This window comes from Mytilus californianus, unplaced genomic scaffold (genome assembly GCF_021869535.1).
Source record: "Mytilus californianus isolate M0D057914Y unplaced genomic scaffold, xbMytCali1.0.p SCAF_4, whole genome shotgun sequence".
Taxonomy (NCBI): Eukaryota; Metazoa; Mollusca; class Bivalvia; order Mytilida; family Mytilidae; genus Mytilus; species Mytilus californianus.
This window is the reverse complement of record NW_026262690.1, coordinates 57,804,711-57,810,833: the sequence shown is the minus strand read 5'-3', so window position 1 is coordinate 57,810,833 and position 6,123 is coordinate 57,804,711. Positions and strand designations below refer to the sequence as shown.

Genomic DNA, 6,123 nt, shown 5'->3' with positions numbered 1-6,123 from the left:
GTTTGGTTTCATTCCATTCAGTGGTTCTCTAAAAGAAGACATTTGTATGTATTTCCCATAAGGTCCGATGTTAAACTAAGTCCCCCGCTGGCGGCCATCTTGGATGATGGATCGGTTTCAAAGAAACAACACTTGGTCAGCACCTCATAAGGAACATTCATGCCATGTTTGGTTTCATTCCATTCAGTGGTTCTCTAAAAGAAGACATTTGTATGTATTTCCCATAGGGTCCTATGTTAAACTAAGTCCCCCGCTGGCGGCCATCTTGGATGATGGATCGGCTTCAAAGTAACAACACTTGGTCAGCACCTCATAAGGAACATTCATGCCGCATGTTTGGTTTCATTCCATTCAGTGGTTCTCTAGAAGAAGTTCAAAATGTAAAAAGTTAACGACGACGACGACGACGGACGACGACGGACGACGGACGCAAAGTGATGAGAAAAGCTCACTTGGCCCTTCGGTCCAGGTGAGCTTAAAAGTTGAAACCTTAATTCAATAGCATACTTAACTACTGGAAATGTGTGCATTTATCATTGCGAATTGTTTACTGATTTTTAAAAAAGCGAGATATAATTTATGCGATTGCAAACATTTTGTGAAGGAAAATCACTGCTGAAATTATGAAAGCGAGGTTTTAATCATTGCGAACCTGATACCTGCGCATTAATAAAAGAGGGGATGGACAGGGCGCGGGAACCCGGGAGTAAGGGGGGGGGGGGGGGCGGGAACCGGGAGTAAGGGGGACGGGAACCGGGAGCGAACGGGGCGGGAACATGAAGAATTCGAGGAAACAGGGAAACCGATTCAGTGCTGTATTATACAAAAATCTCACACGATAAAAGGTGATGTTATTCTTATGACCATCTTATTGCGTTTGGAGATTATTTGCAGAAGATTGCATGCGAAAAAGATCGTTTCCGGACTTTCCGTATTGTCCGTACCGTATTGTATCTATCCAACGGGAAGGTCTAAAAACCAGGACAGTTATTTTCGATACGTTTTCATCTGTAACTTTCGTTTTACTCAACATATTGCTGTATGATAAAGAACAGGATAATAACTTACATTATTTGTAAAGTTTAAAAACAAAAATTTATAAGAAAAAAAAATATGCCAGGACAGTTAAATTTTAAGAAAAATATGGTGGAAAATGCCGAGAAAGTTTACTTACAATTGAAATAATTTCTCCACTTTGTACTATTATAAAGTTTAGGGAATAATCCTTTCAAAAATTTATAATTTAATATTTTTTTCGTCTTTTAAAGGTAAAAAAATCTGCCAGGACAGTAGCCTTTTACATTAGAAATTTTGTTGAAATTCGCTCAAAATTAAAATATAAAGTGAATATCTTCTTCAAAATGAAGGTCTGGTAAGCAAATATGTGTTCATTAGAAAGTTTAAAATATAAGCTTTATGAAAATATTAAATTTTATGGACTTTTTTTTCATTTACACAAAAAAAATCTGCTAGGACAGTAGCCTATTACGTTAAATTTCTGTATAAATGGCAGAAATAAACAACGCAATTTTAAACTATAAACACTGGACACTTTTAATTTGCAAAACACTCATTTGCAAATCCGCCGCCGCCTCTCCTTAGAGCTACAGTGTCGTGTATATAACCAAAATGTGCGGAATTACATGGGATTCAATAATTTAATTGCTTTTCTGCTGTTATTATTATAGATATTTTGTAATTTGATTTAGAAAAACATGGGATTTTCAATATCCCATGGGATAGGGCAAATCCCATGGGATTGACCATTATCCCATGGGATTTTGGTTAAATCCCATAGGATTTTTTGGGGTCCCATGGGATAATTGTAGTCCCATGGGATATTTGTTGTCCCATGGGACAAAAAAAATCCCATGGGACTATAATTATCCCATGGGATTTTTAATATCCCATGGGACACATGGGATAAAATAAAATCCTATGGGATTCAAATTATAAATATACAGTAAATAAATGTGTATGTTACAATGAATTCTGTTTGATAGTAAATTGTTTTAAGATGAATCTTTTTAGTTGAATATCTTTTTTTCCTTGGAAATGTTAATGCAATTATATTGTTCTATAACTGTTCAAAACTAAACTTTTAAACAACAAAGCAGATAATGTAAGTATCAATATATGTTTATTTATGAATTCTAGAATACTTTTTTGAAACACAATTTTTCCCATTTGAAATCAATGAAAACTCTATTAATAGGCTTAACATACTAGTAGCTTTTTACATAAATCTATTTTTTTTTCAGGATATCCCTCCACCCAAAAAATTAATAGTTTCTTATCATCCAGCATTGTGTGATCGTAATGTATAGTCCACTTTTTGGCCATTCAGCACAGAACATAGTCATTATTGTGGTTTTAATATCTTTAGATATTTAATAGAACTTCAATTCATTGACTGAGTGATGAAAATAATAACTGATCTGACTTTTGTCTTTGAATTTATTTTGGTCTTGTTTCTGTGTTTTCTCTTTTTATTCTAAGTGATGAATTTCAATCCTTCTGAAAAAGAACAAATAAAATCCGAAGTTATGGATAATAAAAAATTGTTTGCTTACATGTAGCAATAACATATGATTTTCAATAAAAATAGCTATGCGGTATGGATTTTACTGATTGTTGAAGGTTGTCCAGTGTCATCAGTTGCTAACCTCCTACATCCTTTGGTCTCTGATGGAGAGTTGTCAAATTAGCAACATACCACATCTTCCTATTCTAATATTATATAACAATCAATTTATGTATTCTTCTTTATAACAGTTGGGTATTTTCCCCAGTTATATATATATATATATAGATCAATGTTAAAACTTTAGGCAATTACAATAAAATTCCATTTTTCACAAGAATTTGCAATATATTATACAGAAAACCAACAATAGAAACAGCACTTCTTCAAGCTTCTGAAGTTCTGAAAGAGTTCCACTTGTGTTTTATTTCAATTAGAAAATACATTGAACTCTTTGGACATGTTGGAAATTATAACATTGATACAAAAAATTATATTGTTTTTTTTTCTTATTTTTGTGTTGTTCGGTTGCTGTCTCATTTTTATATATGGTTATACATATATCCTAAATCTTTTTTTTTTTAAACTTAATCATTAATAGTAAAAATGGGATATTTTTTATTTTGATAATCTCAAAACATTATTATTCTATCAAATAACTTATTTCCAAGTTCACAAAACACCAATGTGTCAGATATTAAATTTAAGACATGTATAAACATGATCAACAAGCAGTTGACAGGATGTCATGCAAAAATCTCACTAATATTAAACTTTCACAAAAACTCCATACTCAGCGAGTACTATTAACGTTCTTTATAGTACATGACAAATTCCTAATACAGGACACCATGCCTGGTAAACACTAGCATGTGTCAATGTCTAGTCAATCATGTAAGCAGGCTCAAAATCTTAGTTTGGCACTGAATTTAAAAATTCAACACATAATGAACATGTGTATGAAATTCAACTTTATGGTAAGCTACATACCTTAACCTAAAACTTTAACCTAAGAATGTACTATAATTTCACATTATGACATTTCTATGTTCAGTGATTCATAAAATCAGGGTAAAAACAGTAAATGTGGTGTATAATATATAAACAAGAGTGCACACGCTGAAATGTTGCGCCTTCCTTACTAATCATTTATATCATGTTGATAGTCCTAAATATAAAGCTTTACTACAACTATCACATAAACTCAACATGATCCAAGAAAATGAATTCAAGGTCATATGAACCTGACAAGAAATATATGTACACCTTACAATCATTCAATATACTAAATACAGTTGAACTATTGCTTATAGTTTCTAACATTGTCTAAGAAGCAGACTTAACCAAGAAAACTAAACATTGACCAATGAACCATGAAAATGAGGTGAAGGGCAGATGAACCATGCCAGGCAGACATGTACAGCTTACAATCCTTCCATACAACACATATAGCTGACCTATTGCTTATAGATTAAGAAAAACAGACCAAAACACAAAAACTTAACACTGAGCAATGAACCGTGAAAATGAGGTCAAGGTCAAATAAAACCTGCGAGACTGACATACATGTACATCATAAAATGTTTCCATACACCAAATATAGTTGAACTATTGCATTTAGTATTAGAAAAAAAGACCAAAACTCAAAAATTTAACTTTGACTACTGAACCATGAAAATGAGGACATGGTCAGATGACACCTGCCAGCTAGACATGTACACCTTAAAATCATTCCATACACCAAATATAGTAGACCTATTGCATACAGTATAAGAAAAACAGACCAAAACACAAAAACTTAACTATAACCATTGAACCATGAAAATGAGGTCAAGGTCAGATGACACCTGCCAGTTGGTCATGTACACCTTACAGTCCTTCCATACACCGAATATACTAGACCTATTGCTTATAGTATCTGAGATATGGACTTGACCACCAAAACTTAACCTTAAATATAAAAAAGAAGATGTGGTATGATTGCAAATGAGACAACAACTCTCCACAAGTGACCAAATGACACAGAAATTAACAACTATAGGTCACTGTACGGCCTTCAACAATGAGCAAAGCCCATACTGCAGTCAGCTATAAAAGGCCCCGAAATGACAATGTAAAACAATTCAAACGAGAAAACTAACGGCCTAATTTATGTACAAAAAATGAACGAAAAACAAATATGTAACACATAAACAAACGACAACCACTGAATTACAGGCTCCTGACTTGGGACAGGCACATACATACAGAATGTGGCGGGGTTAAACATGTCAGCGGGATCCCAACCCTTCCCCTAACCTGGGACAGTGGTGTAACAGTACAACATAAGAACGAACTATAAAAATCAGTTGAAAGAGGCTTTACTCATCAGATGGATAAAAATACAAATACTACAAATACAAGTGGACGTGGCTGGGTACTTGTACATCCAAACAACAAAAAGACACTAAGTATAGATCTGAGAGTACTCGCAGTTACTGACAGCTAGTACAAAGCCACTAACAACTAATAAAAAAAATCATGCATCTAGACTAAGTTCTTGTTCACTGATCCATGAAATGAGGTCTAGGTCAAGTGAAAACTCTCTGACGAGCATGAGGACCTTGCAAGGTACGCACATACCAAATATAGTTATCATATTACTCATAATATGAGAGAAATTAACATTTTAAAAAATCTGAACTTTTTTTTCAAGTAGTCACTGAACCATGAAAATGAGGTCAAGGACAATGGACATGTTTCAGACAGAATTGGTATCATGACATGCATGAGGCATCTATATACAAAGTATAAGCATCCAGGTCTTCCACCTTCTAAAATAAAAAGCTTTTAGGAAGTTAGCTAACGCCACCGCCGTAGCCGCCACCGGATCACTATCCCTATGTCGAGCTTTCTGCGACAAAAGTTGCAGGCTCGACAAAAATACATGAACATTTTAAAGTACTAAATTTTAAGTATATACATGTAAAACCACAAGTTACTAACTGAAGTTCAGTCTCATGGTGAACTGTAACCAAAAACTTTAAGTGAATACAATTTAGAGAAAGACAGATGGACGCACAAACACTATCAAAACAGAGCATAAAACTTACCGAACAAGATCTTTCAGAAGCAGGAAAATTGAAGTGTTTCTTTTCTTTCTCTGCCCTCCATGATATAAACTTCAAATTCATTCATGCAAAATATGAAAATCTGCAAAAGTAGGACCTTGTACCGCAGCTTATCCACATTTTGACTTTTGAACTGCATTGTTCTTTTCATCTTGCTGGCAACCTAAACATAAAAAAAAAAATGATAAACACATAATTCTGGATTAACTTCGTGTATTTATTTTTGTTGGTACAAACAATTTTTTCCAACTTTAAACTAAATCTGCCTCAACTTTAAAAAACAACTGGAAACCATTATTAACTGCATGTATTTATCTTAATTGAAAACAATTTCTTGAGTTTTTCTCATTTGTATCACCCTGTTATTATATATAAATTTTATTTTTGTCCCTTTTTAAAAATAGGAATGCATGGTTTAAATTCCTCAATAATCATGATAATTCTAGGTCAGTCAATTAAAAATGTATGAATAAATTATTTAACCTATAT

The 6,123-nt window shown here is 33.4% G+C and overlaps 1 long non-coding RNA gene across 1 annotated transcript; it reads right to left on the bottom strand.

Annotated features, from left to right (window-relative positions):
• Positions 1-2,118: 2,118 nt before the first annotated feature.
• On the bottom strand, positions 2,119-5,893 carry LOC127698528 (uncharacterized). Its single transcript, XR_007980861.1, has 2 exons — positions 5,617-5,893; positions 2,119-2,517 (listed from the first exon to the last, which is right to left on the bottom strand). It is a non-coding gene; the product is annotated as an uncharacterized LOC127698528 (long non-coding RNA).
• Between the last annotated feature and the right edge of the window lie 230 nt (positions 5,894-6,123).